This window comes from Fukomys damarensis, unplaced genomic scaffold (assembly GCF_012274545.1).
Source record: "Fukomys damarensis isolate Sample0158 unplaced genomic scaffold, DMR_v1.0_HiC HiC_scaffold_5, whole genome shotgun sequence".
NCBI lineage: Eukaryota > Metazoa > Chordata > Mammalia > Rodentia > Bathyergidae > Fukomys > Fukomys damarensis.
In genome coordinates this window covers 39,615,585-39,639,372 of record NW_022900917.1, presented here as the reverse complement: position 1 = coordinate 39,639,372, position 23,788 = coordinate 39,615,585, and the positions used below count along the sequence as shown (strand labels likewise).

The 23,788-nt window shown below is 36.6% G+C and overlaps 1 protein-coding gene across 1 annotated transcript in view; it reads right to left on the bottom strand.

The window, feature by feature from the left end:
- Positions 1-23,122, bottom strand: part of Eya1 (EYA transcriptional coactivator and phosphatase 1) — a 419,270-nt gene extending 396,148 nt beyond the window's left edge. The window contains exon 1 of the mRNA XM_019205234.2: positions 23,076-23,122. The gene's annotated coding sequence lies outside the window, so the exon portion shown is untranslated. The remainder of the gene's footprint in view (positions 1-23,075) is intronic.
- Between the last annotated feature and the right edge of the window lie 666 nt (positions 23,123-23,788).

Sequence of the window (23,788 nt, the reverse complement as noted above, 5' to 3'; positions counted from 1 at the left end):
TAAATTATAAGTCCACGCATATTAGGGAAACATGCTAGGGAAGTTGATGTAAGAGGATCTCAATCTGAAAGGAAATCAATCTGAAATGCATGGGTGTTTCATTGTAATCCAACATGGTGTAGAATTTGGAATAACACTGATTTGTTTGAGGTTCCTTCCAAAAGGAGTTTATTGTTAGAAATGTTGGAAGAATTAATTCAAACATAGTCCTATAGTCTGGATCCTGAGGACTATATGTTTTAGAGTCCTAAACCATAATTAGGAGCTGGGTTTTCCAGAGTAAAGATCAAGTTAGGATAGTACCTATTTTCATTAACAAATGGTGTTTCTTATATAAATAAATGTCCAGTAACTTTTAACCAAATGGTGTTTTTAGAATGAAAAATTAAGAATATTTTCCCCGTGATAAGTAAAAAGGAGATGATTCAGATATGTTTTTGCCTCGTGCTTTGCATTTGAAAATGACATGAGAAAATGTATTTACATCTAATTAATATACTAAAAATAGACTCAAAATTATAAAACTCATAAATCTAGAATTATTCAATACAGTAGTCACTAGTAAGGCGTGGCTACTTAAACTTAAAATTTAACTAACCTACAAAGTAAAAAATTCATTTTCTTAGTTGCATTAGCCACATTTTAAGTGGCCAATACCCAAAATGACTGGTCGCTATTGTACTGGACAACACAGACTTAATACATTTTCATCGCCACAGAAAATCCTATTGGACAGCATTGCTCTAGAAGTTAAGGAGGAAAGAGATATGTATATGAAAGACAAAGAGCCTAAATTTTATTGATCAACAGTAGTCACAGCAGGTCCTTCTTTTTTACACATTCAATTTTTATTTAACTAGAAAATCCATGCATTTCAAAGGATCATTTTTCTGGTGTTTTTTAGGAGATGGTATATTTCTGTGAGGAGTAAGTATTACTGATAAAAAGTGATGAGTTCTAAAAACAAAACAAACAACAACAACAACCCCTTCCCCGCAAAAAACAAACTCAACTGGTTGGCAAGCCACTGAAAAGGTATGCAGCTATTGGAGTGACTAGCAGAATTAATTCATTGACCCTGTATATTTATACAGTTGTGTGTGTGTGTGTGTGTGTGTGTGTGTGTGTGTGTGTGATAATGAAGTGGACCATTTGTAAGAGAGAGAGAGAGAGAGAGAGAGCGCGAGGGGGAGAGAGAGAGAGAGAGAGAGAGAGAGAGAGAGAGAGTCCGCCAGGCATGGTGGTACACATTTGTTAGGGAAGCTGAGTCAGGAGGATCTCAAGTTTGAAGCCAGCCTTAGGGATTTAGGTAGAACTGTCTCGAGGGCTGGGGACACAGTTTAGAGGAAGAACACCTCCGCGTTCAATCTCCAGTACTGCAGAAACAAAAACAAATCAACTTAGTACAAAATACTGCATCTGAGTCATGAGATGATATGGGTCACTTGGTTAGTGAGAGCAGATTTGGGTCCCTGTAGACCAAACTGCCTTCGATCTCACTGCTGCCTGTGGGAAGAGCTCTATGTGGCCCTCTGAGAAGAGCTGGAGTCAAATACTCCTACAAGTTGTACCTGCTGGGGTGTCCTCAGCCCCAGGACTCATAACAGTAAGTGAACCAGAGAATTCTGGTTGGTGCAGAAGTCGAAACATCTCTTAAAGGCAGAAAAAAAAAATTAAACCATGTAAATTCCAACCTTCAGAAATCAGTTCCAAGAAAACCACATGACTCAGCAGGAAAAGTGCCTATTTGAAAACAGTGTTTCTAAATGGAGACTCAAATTCTGCATTTGATTAAATCCATTTAAGAAGAGAACACCCTCACTTTATGTTCGTCTATTATCTTCAAATGATTAAAATGATATCATTACCACTTATAAATTTTATATCTCTCGTAAAGATTACATTTTTTAAAAACTACTTCAATGATACACCACCACCATAAAAGGCAGTTTCTCCTCACACTGAAATAATACTCCCTTAGGGGTCAGATTTACATCTAATTCAATGCCATGGGAGAATTAGACTCCAAGAAAGCAGAGAGAATCCTCATAGAGTTACATAGGATGAAAATTTGGCACACACATTATTTTTTAGATGGAAACTGATAAACAGAATAAAAGTTAAAATATACAGAAATGAGGATCCAAGGTAACAATGCCAAAAGAAAGAAGTTGTTTGTTGTTTCTAAGCTGTCTTTCCTCCCTTTCTGTGCTATTTTGCCCAAGCCTCTCCTGTTTTCTTTTATGGTCGTCATGCTATAAAGGCCCATTAAAATGAAAAGATAAGAATTCAAGTAACAAAGAAATGGCTCCCTTTTCTATTTAGCTTTTATAGTGGTTGGTTGAGTTGCATATTCCATGTGTCCCAAACTGTGAACTAAAGACCACGTTTGGGCCTGAAATTATGTGTACCATGGGCTATGCTAACTACAGGATAGCCAAAGACCAGAACACACCTATACTCTTCAAGAACCACCACCTGAGGCAGGGGCATCTTCATCTTAGAAAACCAATGAGGTCTCATGCTTATTAGAATCGCAAATATAAACCTGAGATGTGTATGTTGTAAGTGTGCAAGTATAGAAGCGCCGTAGTTCATGTCTTTTTCATCCAATCACTTTCATCCTTTGATTTTACTTCCCTTGCTCTATTTTTGCTTTACTGCTATTACAAAGTATATTAGTACATTTTCCTGCTAATTCCAACAAGGATTCCATGCTACTTATTATTAATCAAATAGTCTATATATGCTCTTTGTAATTTTGAAAATTCAAATTGTGGGTTTTGCATAGTTTTTCTCACTCTATGTAAAACATAATTGTTTTTAGTTGCATGCACTTTTTTATGTTACCTATTTTGAACTCTTTCTAAATTACTTTTTGATTGATATTACTTGGATGAAATTCAATTCTAAACCTTAAGCCATTTTACAGAATGTGGAATATATTGCTTTATATCTGCATTAGGCGTATTTTCAGATATTCATAAAAAGCTAATTGCTGATACTAGAGGCATAAGGCTAACCAATCTCATGAGGTCTGTACAAGAAGCATTATGTAGCTCAAAAGATAATCTTATTTCTATTGAGAGAGAAAGAGAGGCGGGGGAGGGAGAAGAAAGTGTGGTAAAGTAAATGAAAAGACCACCTCAAAGAAATTATACATGTGCCAAAGTATAGAGCTATGACATAGCAGACATATTTAGAAAGCTACATGAAGTTTAGTGTTGGAAAACGTTGTGTTTGAGTTAGGACATGACAGGAAATGAGGCCAAAAAAAAAAAAATACAAGCTGGGGTCAAAAGTACTCCATTCAAATAAACTTAGCATCATGGTAAAATTTTTTCCAGGGAGCTCTGTGGTGAGCGTGTGGAGGATGGTGAGAGAAGCCTTTATGGCAGGAAAAATGAGAGGTGGTGAAGGCACAAGTGCTGCCAGTGGGGATCAGGTAAGCAAGAGGAAGGAGAGCATTTAGTTTCTAGCTCTCTAGGTTGAGTGGTGGGTAGATGATACTGCCTCTATCAGGGCAAGAGAGAGAGAGAATCTAGAAGAATAGGCTCTAGCCAATGTGATGGGAATAGTGTTGGCTTCAGACTTGCATTTATCAAGTTTAAGGGCTTCATGGAAACTCGGGTGATTACCTGGGAATCTGAGAATCCTGAAAAAAGCCAGGGAAGTTTGAGAAGGCATGGTGGAGAATGAAAAGTGTGGTCTTGGCAGATATTTCATCAATAGCAGCATCTCTTACTGCCCCTGTGGACTTGGTGAACTTTTCCATTCAGTTGAGATTCTTCCTCTGATGTAATATGTAGATAATAACTATTATAGGTGTGAGGATGAAATAAGATAATATGATAATAATACCTAGTACTTATTACATGTTCATTGAGGACCAGACATTGTTCTAATGCTGTGTTTGTATCTCTGACATCTTACTTCTCAAGGTTTAACAACCAATAAAGGATGAGTTTAAGTTTGATTCCAGGAGGGCAGTGTTAGAGCCCACACTCCAAGCTGCTGTCTCCCATATTAACTATTGCTATGATAACATATGCATCAGGCTTATAGTACTGGATTCCAATTGGGGAATGATTTCATTCCCAGAGTATGTGCTACGTCATAAACATAGTTCTTTTTTTTTTTTTTGTACAGGGGATTGAACAGGTCTTTGTGCATAGTTCTTTTTATTGGAAGTAGTATACACTACAAGACAAAAATCTTTGACTTCCTCAAGTTTACATGCTAGTATGGGAAGAAACATCATAAATCATAAATACATAAATAAAAGCATGGGTAATTTTAAGCAGTGATCAATATTGTTAAAAATAAAAAAGATCAATGATACAGTACATGTATAGGTGGGGAAGGCTAGTTCACCTCAGGTGGTCAAGAACAGACTCTCCAAGGAGGTGATATTTGACCTGTGATGTAGATAATGAGAAAGAAACAGCTGTGCAAGACTTTTCAGGTAAAGGCCAAGCATTGCCAAGGCCCAGATTAGGAAGGAGTACAGGTCTGAGAAACACAAAGATGACTAATCTCTTTACAGACAGGTGGGGCTGAGGGTAGAAGACTGGTAGGCCACGAGTAGCTAGATTATTAAGAAATTTAGAGGATGGGGAATGGTTTAGCATGTTTGTCTTGGTGCAGTGGGCTGTTTTAGGTTTTGTGGAAGGTAGTAATATAATCTGATTTAGACTTTGAGAAGTTGCTCTATTCCCTGGAAAATGGAGAAGAGGCAACAGGAAAAAAATACAAAAGGTGATGATTACTCATATGAGTGCTTTGTGGTGACTAAGAAGTAGTCAGATTAAGAATATATATCTGGGCTTAGTGATGAAAAACTTTAATGCGACTATGAGAAAAATTAAGGATGAATCATGACACTTAATGTAAACTCTGGGAGGATGTAGGGACAAATGCAGAAAGGAAGTGCTTGGGTGGAAGAGCGAGGAGTTCTGGTAAGGCATGTTTATTGTGTAACACACCTAAGAAAGTCCATACTGATTTGAGCTTAAATTGAATTAAATTCCAAGTGCAATGGGAACGAGGACTAGAGGTTCTGTTTGACCCAGCCATCCCTCTGCTGGGTATCTACCCAAAAGAATTAAAGGAATCATATCACAGTGATGTATGTGCACCCATGTTCATAGCAGCACAGTTTTTTTCCTTTTTATTGAATTTATTGGTACATTCTAGGTGTACAGTACAGTTACATTCATTACTGGGATCCTGTACCTTCACATGACAGGTCTTGGTTCTCATTTTTCCCCCTTGTCCCTGCCATCCCTTCACCCCCCTCCTCCCCTCCCCTTCAATAAACTCTTTATTTTCATTTTTTCATTTTCTCATATTTTTTCTTTTCCCTTATTTCCTTGGCCCTACCCTTCCCCCTTTCCCTATACCTTTAGGCCTTTTCTTCCTATTTCACACTCTTAATTATCCCATCAGGATCTTGTGTACTATTATAGTTTTTCACACCAGAGAAACTATTTGGTATTTACACATGTGTGACTTATTTATTTCACTTAGGAGTATATCCTCAATATGTATCCATTTTCCTATGAATGACTCTAATTTCTCATTCTTTATGGCTGAGTAGTATTCCATTTTATAAAAAAAACACATCTTCTTTAATGGCACAGTTTTTAATAGCTAAAACTTGGAAACACTCCAATTGCCCATCACTGGGAGACTGGATAAAGAAGATGTGGTTTTTCTATAAAATGGAGTATATCGCTCAGCCATAAAGAATGAGAAACTAGAGTCATTCATAGGAAAATGGATGTACATTGAGGCCATACTTTAAAGTGAACTAAATAAGACACACATGTGTAAATACTGAATAGTTTCTCTGGTGTGAAAAACTAAAAGTGTAAATAAGATCCAAATTGTATAACTGTGATTGGGAAATGGGAAGAAAAGGGCTAAAGGTGTAGGGAAAGTGGGAAGGGTAGGGAAAAGGGAAGAATGGAAAAGAAAAATATGAGAAAAGGAAAAAATGGAAACAAAGTCTTTGTAAATAGGGGAGGAGGGAGGGGTAAAGGGAGGGCTGGGGTAAGGGGATAAAATGAGAACCAAGACCTGTCATGTAAAGGTACAAGATCCTAATGATATAGGTAACTGTACTGTATACCTAAAATGTACCAATAAACTCAATGAATAAACAAAACAAAACTAAAAAACAAAGTACAATGGGATTGGGATTTAAAGTTTTTCAATTTTTAGCCTACTGGATCACTGAGTCTCAAATCCTATGAATCTTGTTAGTTTGTAGCCACATCCTCTCTTTGTGCCTTAACTTCTGAGTATTTAGGACCTAGGGAAAGCCCAAGCCTGAAAACTGAGTAATCTGTTAGTCTGTTATTTAAACCACCATGAGAATGAGATTTTCAATCTCTTCATCCCCTTTCTTCTGTTTTTGGGACAAGGATGGATTTTCCCAAGGAGTGATCAAGTACAACACTGGCAATTGGTATAGTTAGCATGGTCCCTTTGTACATTTTTGTGAATGGAACAGACACAAATCACTGCTTTCCTGAAAATTTGACCTAATTTTACAATATGAGAAACTGACTAATCTACTTCTGAGGCAGTCCATTCCATTTCTAAAATACCCAGTTTTGCCTTCCAGCTCTGAATCTCATTGTCATGAGTATGTAATGGCCACTCAGATACCAATGACAGCAGGCAGAACCACCTGGAGAATGGCTCCAGATCTTCCTTTTTATGTCCGGGCATGATTGTGGTGACATTTTTCCATATATCCAAATTTAGAGTGATTTAGCTCCATGATTTTCAGGAGATTCCTGAAGGAGAGAAGCAGCCCAGAATGAGGAACTCTGGGCCTTTTGTCTCTGTTATAGCCATTGCAGCTCCAGTTTTGTGCTTCATATATTGGGGCTCTAAATGAGCTGACATGTGGAACTACTAGGGGAAATCATTTGAAAAATACTATTTAAAGAAGAAAGTTTGAGTCTATAAAAACCCTATTAACATTAAACTGTACCCTTCCCTTGACTGTAGTTTACCTCAGATTCATTTTACTGGGGTATAGAATCAACAAGGGAGCAGAGGTGAAGAGTGCTGTGTGCCTCCCTTGCCAAAATACCATTTATCACCACGAAAGGGTGGCTTCCCAAAAGTACAAAGAATAACGAATCTTTCTCCTTTAGGCTCTGTGCATTGGCCTAGATTTTCTTAGTTTCTTTGGTTGTGGTTTAGGCTAGAATCCTCATCAAGCTTGTTTGTTCTTGAGGAAAAAATATTTAGTGATTGTTGCTTTGTAGTTTACTAGTGTTCTAACCATCCTTGTTAACTGATGTGCATGCAGTTGGAAAGGAGAGAGCAGCTGGTTTTGTTTTCTCTCTTCAAGTCACTGATGAGTATTTAGGATCACAGCTCAGAACTGATCAAAATAAAAATCTTCCCTCTGGTTATCTTTGTTAGGTCAATAAGATGTGAATCAGCTTGTGGGTTTACCAGAATGCTTTGTTATTTTCCATGGAAAACTAGAGAGTTCTTTTTGGCTAGCAGCTTCCTTCTGCCTCACCCCAGCAGCACAGCCATTGTGTAATTGGGCTTAAAAAAACAGGGGAAGTTTTCTCAACTGCACTAACATGGCGGAGCGGGGGGACTTGTACTGCATCCAGAAATCCAGCAAGTCTTTTGGGAGACCGACAGACAAATTCTGGCGTCAACAAGGCTCCGAGCTCCAAGATCAAGGTAAAGGTCTACAAACAGTAGAGCTGTCCAGAAAGACTGCAATGCTCTGATACCTGGACCTGCTACAGATACCATTTTCTGCTTCTGGGCGAGGTCCTATCAGTTATATCTATAAGCTTTATTTACCAAGCTCACAATTAATAAGATTCCCCAGGAAACCATTTCTTTTTTCAGCTTAGTTTCACTGGGCTGTGCATTTTAGGATCATTATGCCCTATTCAAGTAGCTAATGGGCTGAACTAAAGTAACCTTGAAGGAACAATATACATACAGCAGGACCTAATATTAATTGCTTAGACTTCAAAGGAAAGAAAGCCTCAGATAAGTTTCCTTCTAGTGGCCTCCCTTCAAAATGACTGCTTGATGATACTGTTTACTTTCTTTTGAGGAACCCCTTTCCCTCAGTCCACATGGCTACTACAGGGGTTTGCAATGTCCTCATATGACCCCTTAGTAGTGGTCAGAGACCACCATTGAGGTGGCCCACTCACCAGTTAGTTTATTGAATAGGAAAAGATAGCAGATCCACATCTGTTCACTGGGCTCACTGACTGGACTTAAGATAGAAATGAGGGGAGGCCCATAATACTGCAAAAGCATTTGTGGAATCATAATACTGGGACCCATTTGTCTTTATCTTTTATATCATTTAAGAAGACATTTTGTAGCAAGAGCAAAAACAAAGTGTCGTGCAGGGAGAAACTCTCTTGTAGTGTCATGCGTTCTTCCTGCTCTGGATCAAGCTCCTTTCTCTGTCTGAGTTGTTCTTCATCCCTGACTCCATCTCCACCTTGTGATACTTCTCTGCAAGATTTTGCTCAGGTATAATTTCCACTGTGAATAATTCTTTCAGTTTCTCAGCACTTGCTACAAGGAAGACCTTTCCTATCTCTGTGCAATGGGAAGCACCTGGAGAGGAGGACCTGTGACTTTATTCCTTTAGGTAATTCTCATGTACTTCAAGCACAAGACCGGGTATTTCACGAGTTTCTTGAAGAGAAATGTGCTCTCACTCTTGACAAGTTTGTCACCACAAATCGTTGGTTGTAATGGCTGTCACATGAGGCTTATCACTCGGTTTTGCTTTGCAATGACTCAGCAGTATTGGGTGAAGTAACTTGTGTCCCTTCATGAGATCAAGGTCTCATTTTCCCCAGACAGTAGCATTCTCAGTGGTGCTGTAGCTTGGATATGTCTTTGGAGGCAGAACTCACTACCTTTCCCTCACTCAATAATCAAAAAATTAACTTTTTGGCAAAAGTTCACAATACCTGAGCTCCAAATTTATCTCAAGTCATATAGCATAAATAAAACTTTTTCATCGAATTAGCAAGGTATGGGGATGCACGATTTCATAAAGAATTTCCTATGTTCATGCACTCGTGAACACAATATCAGTATTTACTTATTTGGAGAGTATAAATATTGGGGATCTGAGGCTGGGAGCAATGGATGCATCTCCAAGAAGGGTGGAGAAACCTGACTGGCCCAAACATTATGGGTGGGGATTATAAACTCTATGCTGGCATGCAAGAGGGATATCTGCTCTATTCCATTCACCATCTGTTGACTACACCTCAGAAAGGACTACTTATGAATCTTGATCTGTCCCTCGATATTGTAACGAGGTGCCAGCAGCATAGGGTATTTAGTGCCCTTAGACTTATCTCAAATATATAGCAAAATCCAGCACACTATTTTTTTCCTTTTTGTTTTTTTGTTTTTTTGAGACAGTGTCTCACTATGTAGTTGAGACTGATCTGGAACTCACTACGTAGCCCAGGCTGGTCTCGAACTCACAGCAATCCTCCTGCCTCAGCCTCCTGAGTGCTGGGATTACAGGCATGTGCCACCATGCCCAGCTTGCAGCAAGCTATTCTATTGATTAATTAATTTATTCAGTAAGTATTTAGTGAATGTCAACTATGTCAATGCAACAGGGAAAAAAGCCTCCCATATCCTGGCAAAATCCCTCAGAGTTTACCTCCATAGGGAAGGGGCAATAAGTTGGCATTAGGCTGCTACCAATCTCACTGCAGGAGAGAGATCACCAGGGTTATTGGTGCTTGTAAGAAGAATGTATTGATTCAAGGGGGTTAAGGGAAGCTTGTCTGGGGACAGTGAAAGAGGAAACAAGAGCATTCCAGGCTTATTATAGAGCAATATATGCAAATGCAGTCCAGTAGGACAAAACATAGTGAGCTCCAGGTGCCAAAAGGGGGCTGACATCCTTGGAGTGCTTGAAAGTAGCAGGAGAATCATTGAGAAAGGGCCACAGCGGTCCTACAATGTTGTTCAAGTTTGGCCTGAGTCTGCAGGCAATAGGAAGCTTTCAAGGGTTTTAAGTGAAGTGACATATTCAGATTCACACTTTCAAAATGTTTTCTCTGATTGCAAGGTAGAAACTGGATTGGAAGAGGCCAGATGTAGCAGACAAGGTACCAAGCCACTGGGACTCCATTGAAGAATGATGGTGAACTGGAAAAGGGTGACAGAGGAGACACATCCAAGGAAAGGAATGGATCTGAGAAACATTTGGCAAGCTATAGAGAACTTTTTGTGTGGTATGATTGGTTTTGATTTTTGAGTCAGAGAATCATCATCCACTGACCATGTTTCACAGAATATTCTTTCTGAGAAAAGACCTCATGTGTCATTGATATTAGAAGTTGTCAGAATATTCATGCTGTATATTAATACAGATAGTATATTAATGCTGAGAAAAAACAAGTGTTTTATTTGTGAAAAAAGAAGAAAAAAGGAAAAAGAAAAATTAATAGTCTGTCCTATGAAAACTGTTGCACTAGAAAAAGTTATTTAAGATTTTGAGACCCAAAGACAACCCTATCTAATGTGGCTTGTACTTACTACTAAAATGAGTAGAATAAGGTTTATAAAATGGACACTATTGTGTGATTCAAACACTTCAATAAATATGCAGTAGAAATGTAATGTGACTACTGATATTGTTTTTTGTGTGAGATTCTTTATTGTTAAGATATTTTAGAAGGCAAATGACCATTGCTACTGCTGAAAGCAAAATAATTCTAATTGAAGTGAATAATTGTAGTCAAGTAGAAATGAGTTATTTAGAGTAGTCAGTTTCCAGTGAAAACATTCCAAACCCACCCAGCAATTTTATTCCTGTGTTTATTCCTGGGACTCCATTCCTATACCACAGAGACACAGGGTCTTCTATGTGTCTCTGGGCAGAGACTTAATTCACCATGAAGGTGCTTGATGGTGAGGAATCCTGCTTATTCATGGTGTTTTAACATCTATGAAAAGGAAATACCATGGCTTTTAGGTCTGGTCATGCAACCATACGTTTCCATTGAGAAACAAAATTGTGAGGGGGCATATTCCTTAAATAAATAAACTGACTAAAAATATGTGCTGTTACAGAAGAGAAACAAGAAAGACCAACAGTGTTCTTCACTGATCAAAATGACTCTCAAATTAAAGCACTTTATATATGTTTATACATGTATAACGCAAAATCAGTGAGAATATATATATATACACATAACAGTGCCTTCAAGAAAATACATATATATGTTTATAATGTTGAGCAAATAAGAATATATATACATTACCCTGATATGAATATTTTTTTCAGCTTTGAGTTTATTGGTACATTTTAGGAATATAGTACAGTTACATTCATTGTTGGGATCTTGTACCTCCACATGACAAGTCTTGGTTCTCATTTTTTCCCCCTGTCCCTGCCCTCCCTTCACCCCCTCCTCCACTTTATTTCCATCTTTTCATTATCTCACATTTTTTTCTTTTCCCTTATTACCCTTCACCTACCCATCCCACCTTCCCTACACCTTTAGCTCCTTTCTTCCCATTTCTAAATGTTATATGAATATTTTAATCAAGTAACATCTACAAACACTTTATTTCCAGCTTTTCATTATCTCACATTTTTTTCCCCTTATTACACTTCACCTACCCATCCCACCTTCCCTAACCTTTAGCTCCTTTCTTCCTATTTCTAAATGTTATATGAATATTTTAATCAAGTAACATCTTTCAAAATGTGAAATCACAAGCTCAAACTAGATCCTGAACTGCAATTTCAAATTATTCAATATAGATTTATCCCCTAATGAACATTACCATTTTTTTCAACAATAACAGCCACAATTTGGATTAACTAGAGTATTGGAAAAGAAAGACAGAAAAGCCACATGTGCCTCAACCAACTGTAAAATATGAAAAAAAAAAAACCCCATAAAGGTAAAGACTAAATTTCCAAGGCTTTCAACTTTTAAAGCCAGTTTAAAGATGGCACAATGCCATTTTTTATATGGTGCCATGTGTTACTGGGTGGTAATTTTCCCTAGCTCTGGATCTATTTTCAGCTGCACGAACCAGTAACTTTTGTTTGTAGCACTCAGATAGTCTAGACAGACGATTCTTTTGAGATTGTTCTCTTTTGATGGGTTTATCAGATTTCAACCTCCATTTTTCCTTTATAGTTTTCTATATCTTCCTGTCTCTCCTGCTTGCATGTGTAATACCATGAAAATCACCTACAAAGGCCATTCAATGACCTAAAGCCTCATAAAGCCACAGAAACAGTGCGGGAGGAGATCAGAGTAAAGAATTCCACGACAACCCAAATTCTCCTGTGGGAATAATTCTTTCCTCAGCTACTTTCATAAAAATAATTGCCTCTCCCTATCTCTCCACTTATACTATGGACATTCAGGCTGTCGTTTTTTTCTCATTGCTATATGTGTAACCTGAGGCAGTTCATTCAACATTTACATATTCATTTTCCCCACCTGCAAGGGTCATGAGGTTGTTTTAAGGTTTACAAAAAACAAGGGCCTCAGCAGTTCTCCATTTAATAGTATAATCAGTCAATAAATGTTAACTGCTCTTAACAAAGGTTCATGATACAGTCGTTTGATTCCTAGCAAGGAGACACTAGGAACATGGCATGTAGAATTCTGTATTTGTAAGCATTGTACATATGTACAACGTACATGTATCATACATGTACTTATTTCCTCTTGCAAGCTTCATTTTGCATGAGAACAAAAAAGAGTTCTGTCCATAGAGAGGATTACTTTTTTTTAAAAAAAAGAGAGTAGATTGCTTTAATCAAGTTGTATTCAAGCATGGGGATAGTTTTTGTTTATTGTAGAGTAGGAGTACTGTGCATTGTGCTGATGTAGACCTGTCCTTCTGAATATGTGAATTATTTAAAAAATCAAATGCAGAAATCCAAGTGGGACTGTTCAAGATTCATCAAGAGCTAGACTGAAGACACAGACAATACAAATCATGTGAAGGTGTGAGTCACACTTTATGGTAAGTTGAACAAAGCAGGAGGATGACAAACATAAAATTATTAAAATCAGTGGAAAATGACCAGTTGAGAATAACATCTACTTTGTAGATACACTACTTACATTAATATATATATATATTTTTATGTATATATATGTATAAAATATATGATGGCTACATATACATAGATATGATGGCTACAAAGAAGCTCGCAACTCTCTTCCAAAAGTATTTGAGCAGGAAATAAAACCTTTTCCCAGTGGATGAAATAACAGTCATTTCTGCCAATCTAAGCAAGGCAGATTTAAATTTTATACGTGTCCAACTACTTGTTCCCCCTTAGCTAATAACCTGTATGCTGGAAACATTTCAAATAAAAGGGAATTCACAGCCCCACAGCCCAGCTCCAAATATATCTACCGTACATGTAAACAAGTAAACCATTATGTTTCTTATTGAGATAAAGAATACAATGATAAGTGGGGACTTTCACAAAACAAAGAGCTTCCTATTGCGAGTGTGGATAATCTTCCAGAAAACCCTGTGTTTTGGCAAATCGCAGCAGATTAATCTATTAGGCATCTCCTTTCATTATCAAATTTCCGCTGCCTATCACAGTGGCTGCCTTATCAAGAACCTCTTTTTCAATAGCAGCCCCATTCCTAAGATTTCAGATGCTGGCCTTCCCTGCTCAGAAAACAGGTGTCCCTACTGTTTGTAGGCAGCAAAGGTCCCTGAACAGAAGCCTGGGAAAGGGCAGGGCTATCAGCCTCGGTTCTACCTGAAGGAACAGGTAACAGAAAACTGTTGATTCAATGAATAGAACTTAATTGGCACACATTAGCCAGGAGTGACTATTTTTGAGAATTAAAATTCTTTAAAAAATTCCCACTGACAAGAAAAGCTTAAAAAAGAAAAACATGGGAGTTTTTTTTTTTTTTTTTTTTTGTAATAATCCAATGAGCAGTTCCAAACAATGAAACTAGTCTTTAGGGAATTCCTTTATAAACATAATACTTACCTAAATTCACCCTTAAAATTAAGTATGGCAGTGCACAACAGCTTCACAGAGTTGTCTATGGGGGCTTACGCATTGTCTATATTTGGGAAGAAATACATTTCCTGGCTCCAAAAGAGGCTAATATTGCAGGTCAATTAGTATAATGTATCGGGTTTTCTGCTTCTCAGTGTCTCTGTTGCCAGCATTGCCTTCTCTTTCTTACTTAATAAAACTGGGCATGTGGCTTCTGACTGGACCTTTTGTATGCCAGGCCAGGATCGCCCACCAACACTGAGCAATGAAACCCGCTACTAACAAAAATCTCAGCTTTAACAATGATGTTCTAGCACACGCACATATAGCAACCTTCCCCTTGGTTGTTTATATTAGACATAATATTTGTAGCATAGACATATGTCATGTTTATATCGAAAATTATTTGTAAGTGGTCACGTGGAAGATGATTTGTTTTGTTTAGTGAGTGCCAAAATTTCATTAATTATCCTTGTCAATTCGGTCAGTACTCAGCAAGTTTTTGTCTTGCTAGTATATCTGTGCCCATCTGCCTTCCCCAGGAAGGAGAAAAACTCCTTTCTATGCCTTGAACTTAGCCCTAAAAACTTGGCCAATGTGTGCTTTACTGTAATAAAATGAAAGCATTCAGGAAGTCCACTGTACTGACAACTGGAAGATCCAGTCTGCCTGCAGCTTCCCTGCCCGGTGGCAGAACACACAGAGATGGGTACTGGGTCTGCAGAGTGGGTAGGAAGCAATTGATAAGCGGCTGGCTTTGCTTCCGGCCCTCTACAGCACCAGCTTTGTTTCATCTACAGATGATTAAATGGTCTACAGGGCAATTATGAACTGGAGGAAGGAACAGCCAACTCTCTCCAGGTTTCCTCAATCAGCATGATTGAATTTCTCAAAGGCAGGCAGCAGTGGCAAAAGCTGTTTCAATGACTTTTCCTGGAAAATGTTCGGCAGCTCAAAATCAAGCCTTTCATTTAACTACTTGCTGTTTCATTTTATTATGTGCAAATTGGGGTTTAATAGATTTACAGTACCTATAAACCTTCAAGTGTTAGGGTAGCCCAAGTGGCTAGTATATATTAAAACGACTGGTATAAACCCAAGAAGTGATAGCTGAAAATTCTAAGCTGAAGCAGAATAAACTCTTAATAAATGGCATACTGACATCTGACATTATTTCCATTCAGGAAGCAATACTTTTATTGTCCCTTACAAATGGTAGGGAAATATAAGATATTTGTTTTAAGTGAGGAAAAATGGAAGCTCTTGAGAAAAATTGAAATGACTATCATGTCATAATCAAAACATGTAGATAGTGTTCTCAATGGTTTTGACTTAGCAATTTATATAATGGGCAAATATGCATATAAATACAAGGCTTACAAGTTTTACTTTAGACAAATAGGTAGATATCGGAATGGGCTTCTTCTTGCCTGTACATTAAATATCAATAAAAGCACAAAACATCACTGCTGGACTAATACACTAATGACTAATTCTGTGATAGCCTCTCATCATGGACTTTGGTCAGTAACAATCATATCCAGATCAGAATTCCAATAGATGTTTACAGATATGTTGAAATAATCTATGACCTTAATGGGAACTCTAAAACTAGCTTCATTAAAATCATGCAACTTATTTGGGCACCTGGAGTATAAAAACAATCCTGGACTAGGTATCACACTCCCTGTTTACAGTTCTCAGAGCACACTAACTTGCTGTTTGACTTTGGAATCTGTCTTAGCCTTGACTTTGAGCCTCTGGGATTCAGGTCTCTCAGTTGTTGCAGCAGATTCTGCCTTTCCTTCATGCCATCTACGGGAATCAAATATTGTTTAAATCGTGAATTAGCTTGGACAAATGTAAAATGGTGTACCAAGAGCATAATAATAATGCTTTGTCAAAAATAGGTCATGGATGGATTAGATTGGTGACCTAAATTGACTTGTTATTTACCAGTCATCAAAAACATCTGTAAGGATTTGAATGGTGAGCCTAAAAAGAAGATGACCTGCAAGAGAAAAGAGCTATACAATTTTAATGTGATGAACTTCTTTACAGTTTATGGCTTGAGTTTCTGAGGGAGTCACATCAGAACTGACACGTAGTTCTGGTGCTGTGATGGCATGCCACTATTGTAAGCATGCATGGTTAAAGTTTGGAGACTGCTGTTTGAATGAGCAAATCAGGGGTGGTTAAGTCTGGAGAGTTTCATAGCTAGGTTTACATGAACAAAGTGAGTCCTAGTTTTACATGACTTGTCAGAAACAGACACAAGTCAGCAAGCAAACAATAATAAAAATGTCATATAAGGCTTTCCTTAGGATAATATAATTTCTTTTGGTATCATTTGGAGTAAGAGAATCTTTTTTCCCCCCTAAATTATATAATAAAGGCTATGGTCAAATACTAATCTTAGGAATCTGAGTTCAAGTTACTGATTTAAGTGAAATAATCTTTAAACATTTAAGTAATATATTTCTACTCCAGATTCATTTTATTGACTAATTTATTTTTAATATGAGTGTTTTCCAAAGGAAAATCAACTTAATGTATTAAAGATTGGATTGAGTAATTAGTTAATTATTTAAGCTCTCAATCATTTAAACATTTAGCAAAAATTAAACAAGCAAAATGACATGAAATTCAAGTCATTTAGATTCTTAATATTTTGAAATTGATGGAAAACTTGAAGTAGTAGGGAAACAGAAGGAAAGATTACTTTATACACTTTAGTTCAGGTAGAGAATGTGATGCTGATTTTAGTACATTTAATTTTACTACTGTGTTTGTCAAAGATAGGTTTTGTAACCCATTGGTAAATAATAGGATGAATACATCACATGATCCAAAAGGAGCAATAAAACACATTTTTGATTAAAAATGTTAAAATAGAAACTGACTACACAGAAAAAATGGTTTGTTAAAGAACTTTAGCAGAGTTTCTTTAGATTGCTCTAAATATTTTAATTTTTAAAAATGTGTAATAAAGGATTTAAATAAAATTAATGTCTCTCACTCTAATTTTCTTTTGTTTACAAATCTCTAATCATCCTAAAACAAAGGAAGGTATAATTCTCTATTGAAAAGTATCATTTAAGAGAAATTTCTTTTATGATATGTCCTCAAAATACAACTGTTTTGTAGATAAGAGTCTTTAATTCATCCGTCTACACAGTCCCTTGAAGTGTAAGAATATACAAAGTATAATGTGATTTGCTGCATTTTTGTTGTGAAACTTAATATTAAAATGGTTCAGATGCTACTGACTAATTTAAAAACTGCATAGACTTCTACACTTCATTAACAAAGTACAGGTGTAGAGATAATAAAGCTTCCTTATTGGAGAATATGTTGTTGTGCAGCTGTCAGTGCGATGCAGTAAAGGGAGCCATTTGCAAATCTCATTAATAGTTCTACCATTTTCCACCACTGAAGGAAAAGTGATAACGTATAGATCTCCCAGTCATTAAGAACTTTCCGTTACTCCTTTAGGATTAATTTGCGCTGACCCAGAATTTTGTATTTGCTTAACATAGCCGTGGGTTACTTTGATGTTATCTGCTTCTATAAACAGTAATATACAGTCCTCTCCTGGGCTAAAACAGCTCTTATTCCAGTGAGAATTGATGGTATTAATCATTCTGAAGTCCATGAGTGCTGATCATAAATTGTATGTGGAAACCTCACTTAGTACCTCCCAGGACTCCCATTCATCAGCAATTCTTCTTTTCCACCTGGATATAAAGAATATAAAGAGTAATTTATCTCAGAACTTAGGCTCTGTGATCTTTTTGACGTCTAGGTGACAATAAGAAACATTTGGCAACAAATAAATGTTGATTCTCTGGTCGTTTGAAATAAAGATCTGAATTGCCTACAATTTCTAAAGTCTGATTCCCTCAAGTGGCCAGAATAGAAAATGCACATCTTGCCTTCAAATTTCAGGCATGTGGGACAAAATGAAATGACAGCAAATAAACAGAATCATTTTTTAACAATGTTAAAACAAAGGTAGTAATTTTAAAACATGACAAAGATATCAACACAAACTTATTTTTGCCATACTTTAAGACTAAAAGGGCTAGTCTATAGTTTATGAACTGACAGGTCTGGAAAATGTGTAATAATTTACTAATTTATTCACATGCACTCTCTAATGCATTTTGTTTAAAATGCCACCTGCACAGAACTGCAGATATTTATCTTAAACAAAAACAACAAATAACTCAGGTCAAGATCACTAGAACTCAAAACAAAACAGAAATTAATTTCCTTACAAACAGATTATTTCAGAGTTTCTTTTCCACACCACTGAAATTAGTCGTCATATCTGAAAAATGGTTGTGTCTGCCAATTTAGTTTTCAGGGAAAATTTTACTCTCGTAATGGATAGAAAAAGATGAGCCACAGGAACAGCAAGCAGGAAGGATGGTTGAAGACTGGATGGGGTGAATTTCAGGAGTGTAAGTTTCTCCAAACGACCCGTTTTGTAGCTTTGTGGATTTTTCTCTCACATAAGTGAAAGAAGGCATACTGGTTTACTCAGACTCAAATTCTTTAATATGGAGATATTTTTGAAACACTTCTTGCTTCATTTTAACTTATCTAGATTTGTAAATTTCAGAGTTCTTCCATTTTCTTTGTGAACATGTGGTTTTAAAATTTTGCTGGGCTCCAAACTTATCGGTGTGTGAGTTTATTTTATGTTAAGCACCTTAAAAACCCAATCCTTAAAATGCCAATAGAAACAACTAAAACATAAATAAATCTTTGCAATGAGCCAAAAAATTCAATTTAGGAAAGTAAACCCGAAAGATTTTTGCTAGAGTGCAAAATGAAAAGATTAAAAATATTGCAAAAATAATTTTAACTGCATCTATAAAATTCACAAAAGTTTGTTTAAAATCATGAATCAGAAAAGCAGTGGAAATGTGACACTCAGTTATTCTACAGACAACCATTTGATAACCTTTGAAGACTTTATTTTGTTCAGAGTTCTGCAATGATTGTTCAGAGTTCTGCTCGACTTTCTTGGTGTAACAGTAGTTCCTTATTGGATTACTGCAGCATACTTGTGCCCATGCTTAAAAAGTGTCCCAGTTTGCCATTTATAAATTGCATTGTTCAGTGAATAAACTCTGAAGTAGTAGCAAGTCAAGAGTAGCACAAGTATTCTTATTTCTATCTTGGTATTCAAGTCTGTTCCCTAATGATTATAATCTGAGTAGTAATATTCAGATTATAGTTTATGTGATATGCAGGCAATATTTGCAAATCATGTATCTGTATCCAGAGTTTATATAAAATAATTCTCTTAAGTCAATGATAGAAATAACCTAAGTAAAATGGGCAAAAAGTTTGAGTAGATATTTCTACACACACACACACACACACACACACACACACACACACACGCACACGTGAATGTTCAATAATCATATGGCAAAATGTTAAACATCATTAGTTACTAGAGAAATGCAAACCAAAACCACAAAAAGATACCATTCATATCATCCTAACAGGCAAAAAGTACCAAGTGTTGACAAAAATGTGGAAAAATTGGAACATTTATACATTGCTGGTAGGAATACAAGTTTGTGGAACTACTTTGGAAAATGTTTTTTAAATGGAAAATGTTAAGCAAAGATGATAATATGACCCAGGAATTCTGCTCTTTTTTTGTTGTTTCTTTTTTTGTGCTTTTTTCCTTTTATTTTAGAAATTCCACTTCTAAATGCCATCTAGAAGCAGTGGCAATATAACTCCACACAAAACCTGTATGTGAATGCTTACAGGGGATTAGTCATAGTACCCCAAAATAGAAACAACCTACATGTCCTTCAGCTGATGAATAGGTAAACGAAATGTGGTAAGTCCATAAAGCACAATATTTTTCTAATAAAAAGAAATGGGCTAGTGATATGTGCTACAGTATGGAAGAACCTCAAATATGTGAGCTGTTGAGCCTGAAAAATGTCCATACAGAGTATTATATTTTCATTTTCAGTGAAATAAGCCAGTCACAAAAGAGCAAACATTAAATATTTATAAGAGTACCCAGAAAAAGAAAATCTATAAAGACAGAAAGTAAATTAGTGTTTGCTTCAGGCTGAGGTGGGAATAAGCAATGGCTAAGTGGACATGAACCCCTTAGAGTAATGGAAATGCTCTAAAGTTAAGGTGTAGTGATAGTTGTGTAACTGTTGATACACTAAAATATTTTGAGTTATACACTTAAAACAGGTGAAAAATACATTTTTAGCACATAAATTGTATCTCAATACAACTGTTAAAAAATAACCAGAGTGATGAGAGACACAGGGGACTTCAGAACTGTGTAGCCTTGTAAGCCAGTCATTTTAAGGAGCTTTGTCTTGTCTTCAAAGCAATGGCAAGCCATAAAATTTTTTTTTTTTTTTTTTTTTGGTACCGGGAATTGAACTTGGGTCCTTGCACTTGCAAGGCAGGCAACCAAACTGCTGAGCTAAATCCCTGGCTTATAAAATAATTTTAATAAGAGTGTTACTGATTTTACAGTAGGATTTGCATTCTGAAGGCCACTATGGTTGCCATGTACAAAATAGCTGAGAGTTGGAAGAGAAGGTAGTTTTTTCTTTTCTTATGCTCACCGGGTCCTAGGTTCCTAACTCCTAAGTTGTGATATTCAGTAGTAATTTACCCATTTACTTGCATTTACACATTTACCCTTTCTTCCTGCAATACCATAATAAGTCCTGGAAGTAGAGATGATGTCTCATTTAACTTTGTTTTCCCAGCATCCAACACTTGGTTGGTCTGTCACTTTATAAGCTATTTTTGGGAACATGTAAAAACTCTAACTTTCCATCTACCACTCTCGCCTAAGTGGACAGGCTCATTGTCTTCTTTTCAATGGGTAATTTTTCAAATGGAATCATAGTTTAATATTTATTTGGAAAGTTTTGCATCATTGTGAAACTATCTACTTTCACCAAAGCTTTTTGGAATGCAATATTTTAGGCAAAAATGAATAATTTAAAAGTTATTCGTAATGAGAAAAAATTCTTTGTGTGTCTACTGCAGCTGTGCAAACATTGGTAACAAAACTCTATTTTACATATTGCCCTAATTTTGTGTATTTTCAGTAGCTTTCTTCAATAAGTTGAACATGATTTGTTAAGCTAAATAAATGTTGGTAAAACTAATCATGCTGTCTAAAACACATATGCCAATAATATGAGAGTAAAGCATCTTTTGTGATTGGCTTCTATAACTCTTTGCTCATTTTAAAGAGAAAGAAGGGAATAATCTTATGCAATTAAAAAGATTAAGACAGAGCCAAAACAAATAAACTCCCAGATGATGTCCTGGAGATAAGTCTGTGTTCAGCTCAATCACATTTAAAACATTCATATGTTGTTCTGGAGGATTTAAGCCAGGATTATGATCATAAGACTTTGAATAATTCTAAAGGGGAAATGAAGATTCATCTCTATTTTATAAAGGATCATAAATGATGATAAAAAAGAACTTTTGAAAAGTGTAATGGTCAGAATTGTTTTCTATCATTTTATTTATTTGAAAATCTATTATACAACAGTAAATTACTGGCATAAATTGAATCCCAAAGCACTTTTTCCTGTATTCTCTTAGAAGCTCTATTGAGTTCACACTCTTCAAAATGAACAATTGGAGTTCAGTGTCACATGTTACACGGATCAGTAACTGATCGCCCTGTCATTGTCCATTGTCCACTGTACTTGATTCCTGACCTATTGGATTCAAAGCCAAATAGACATTGAAAAAAGCAACTGTCCAGCAATTATTTCAATCAACTGCATAGTTTAATTTTTTTGAAGCTCAAATTGATCAGTTATCTAATTTGATAGATTGTTTTTGCATATGTATCTTGGGAGTAACTATTAGCATGCTTTTTGATTTGCTTCAGTGAACTAGGCCAAGATCTTCATTGTTTTAGCCAGTGAAACCTTTCATTTCTTATAAGTACTCTGGCATTTTCAAATCATTTCATTAAATGTTGGATAACATTTTTCAATTTGCTTTTTTCATTGAGTTCTGCCTAAAAGGACTGTCTGACATCCTAAGGTTTAGATGTATTTAAGTCATTTGAAAGAAGAAAAAAAGGCAAAAGAGGTAAAACTATGTTTCTTTCATGTTACTATCACTCAAAAATAAAAGCAGATTTTAGACTAGATCCTTACCCACAAATCAACTTTGGGAAGCATCAAACAGTAATTTAGTTTCAAAAGAAAAATTTTTTAAGAAAATGATATAAGCCATTATGATTGTATTGCAAAACAATTTGGAATCTATCTAAAACATAGTCCTTATACAGGCCATGTGCTGCTTTAAACATTTTTACTTTAATAATTTAGATTATAGGTTTGATGTAAACCATCTGCATCTCTCTGAGAGCAGTGAATTTTCTTCTTGCAGCTGGTTTGGTCCTCAGTTTTGTGTGTGGGGGCCAGCTGACCTCCCTCGGCATGGTAGCCATCTTTTGTAATAGAATCTGAAATAAAAATATGCTGTGCCAATTGTAACACGGTCTTACATTTTATCAAAATGGGTTTTGAATGGTGTTTAAACATTATCTCTATTGCATATTTAAAACTAAAGTTATTGTAGTTTAAAAGTCAGAAAAGATTCTAGGAAGACCCCCAAAGCTCAAAGGCTCAGAATTTTGCAGTAGTCATAAAACTTTATACTAGAATTAAAAAGGAAAAACCCACTAACAGGTGTTGAGAATAGGCCAGTACAACTTGGCAAATCCGAGACTATTTGGCAAGGCACGTGTTTGCACATTCTTGAGTGAGTGTCTGAAAGGTGCCATCAGAACTGTAGGCATTAGAATTCGTAGGGCAGAGGTGACATAATAGTTCATGCCGTCATCTCTTGGCTTGTGCTTTAAAGCAGACAATAAGCAAGGTAAGGTAAAAGAGATTATCATTTGTAGCTATCTCATTAGGATCCAGGAAGGTGGCTAAAGGGAAGCTAGAATAGTACTCACCCCTGCAGCCTGAGACCTCCTTCATTAGCAGGTAGGCGAAAAGTCATAGTGAGCAGGATGCAGTCAAGTACTGTGGAGAATTGTTCAAAACAGGAATGACCAGTGTCAGCAGATAGAGCACAGGGTGCTGACTCAGCTTGCAGAATCAGAGGTCAGGCCAAAGTCCCCAAGAATGGCGTAGCATTATCAGAATAGGGATAGTACTCTATTCATGATTTGCAGTCTCACATCCACTTCCTTTTGATGGGCTTGGCCGGTAACTTCTCTTCTAAAAGGTACTTATGGACTTGCCCCTTGCATCAGCAGGGGCCCGGGCTAAGCAGTCAGTCTGAACTGATGGGACTAGTGTGCTTGTGTAGTCCTTGCAGCCTGCACCTCTGTGCACCAGACACTGCAACATTCTGGCAGGTACAAGCAAGACAGTTAAGTAAAGGGTAATGTCTATTGGAAAAAACAGTTCAGCGACTTTATGCAAGGGTGGATTCTGGGTTCATTTTAACATGTCAGGGAAAAAAATGACCCAGCCTCACATGATAAAACCACTTTGACAGCTCAATGGAAGTTTAGTATTTAATGGCTGACTGGCAGCAACCTCAGTGTGCTCCACTTCATGAAAAAGTGGCCAGCACACACAGACATTAGGATGTTCCAACAATAGGTCACTACTGCCTAGTACTCCAACAGTCCACAAGAAATGGCATGTACGGTAAAGG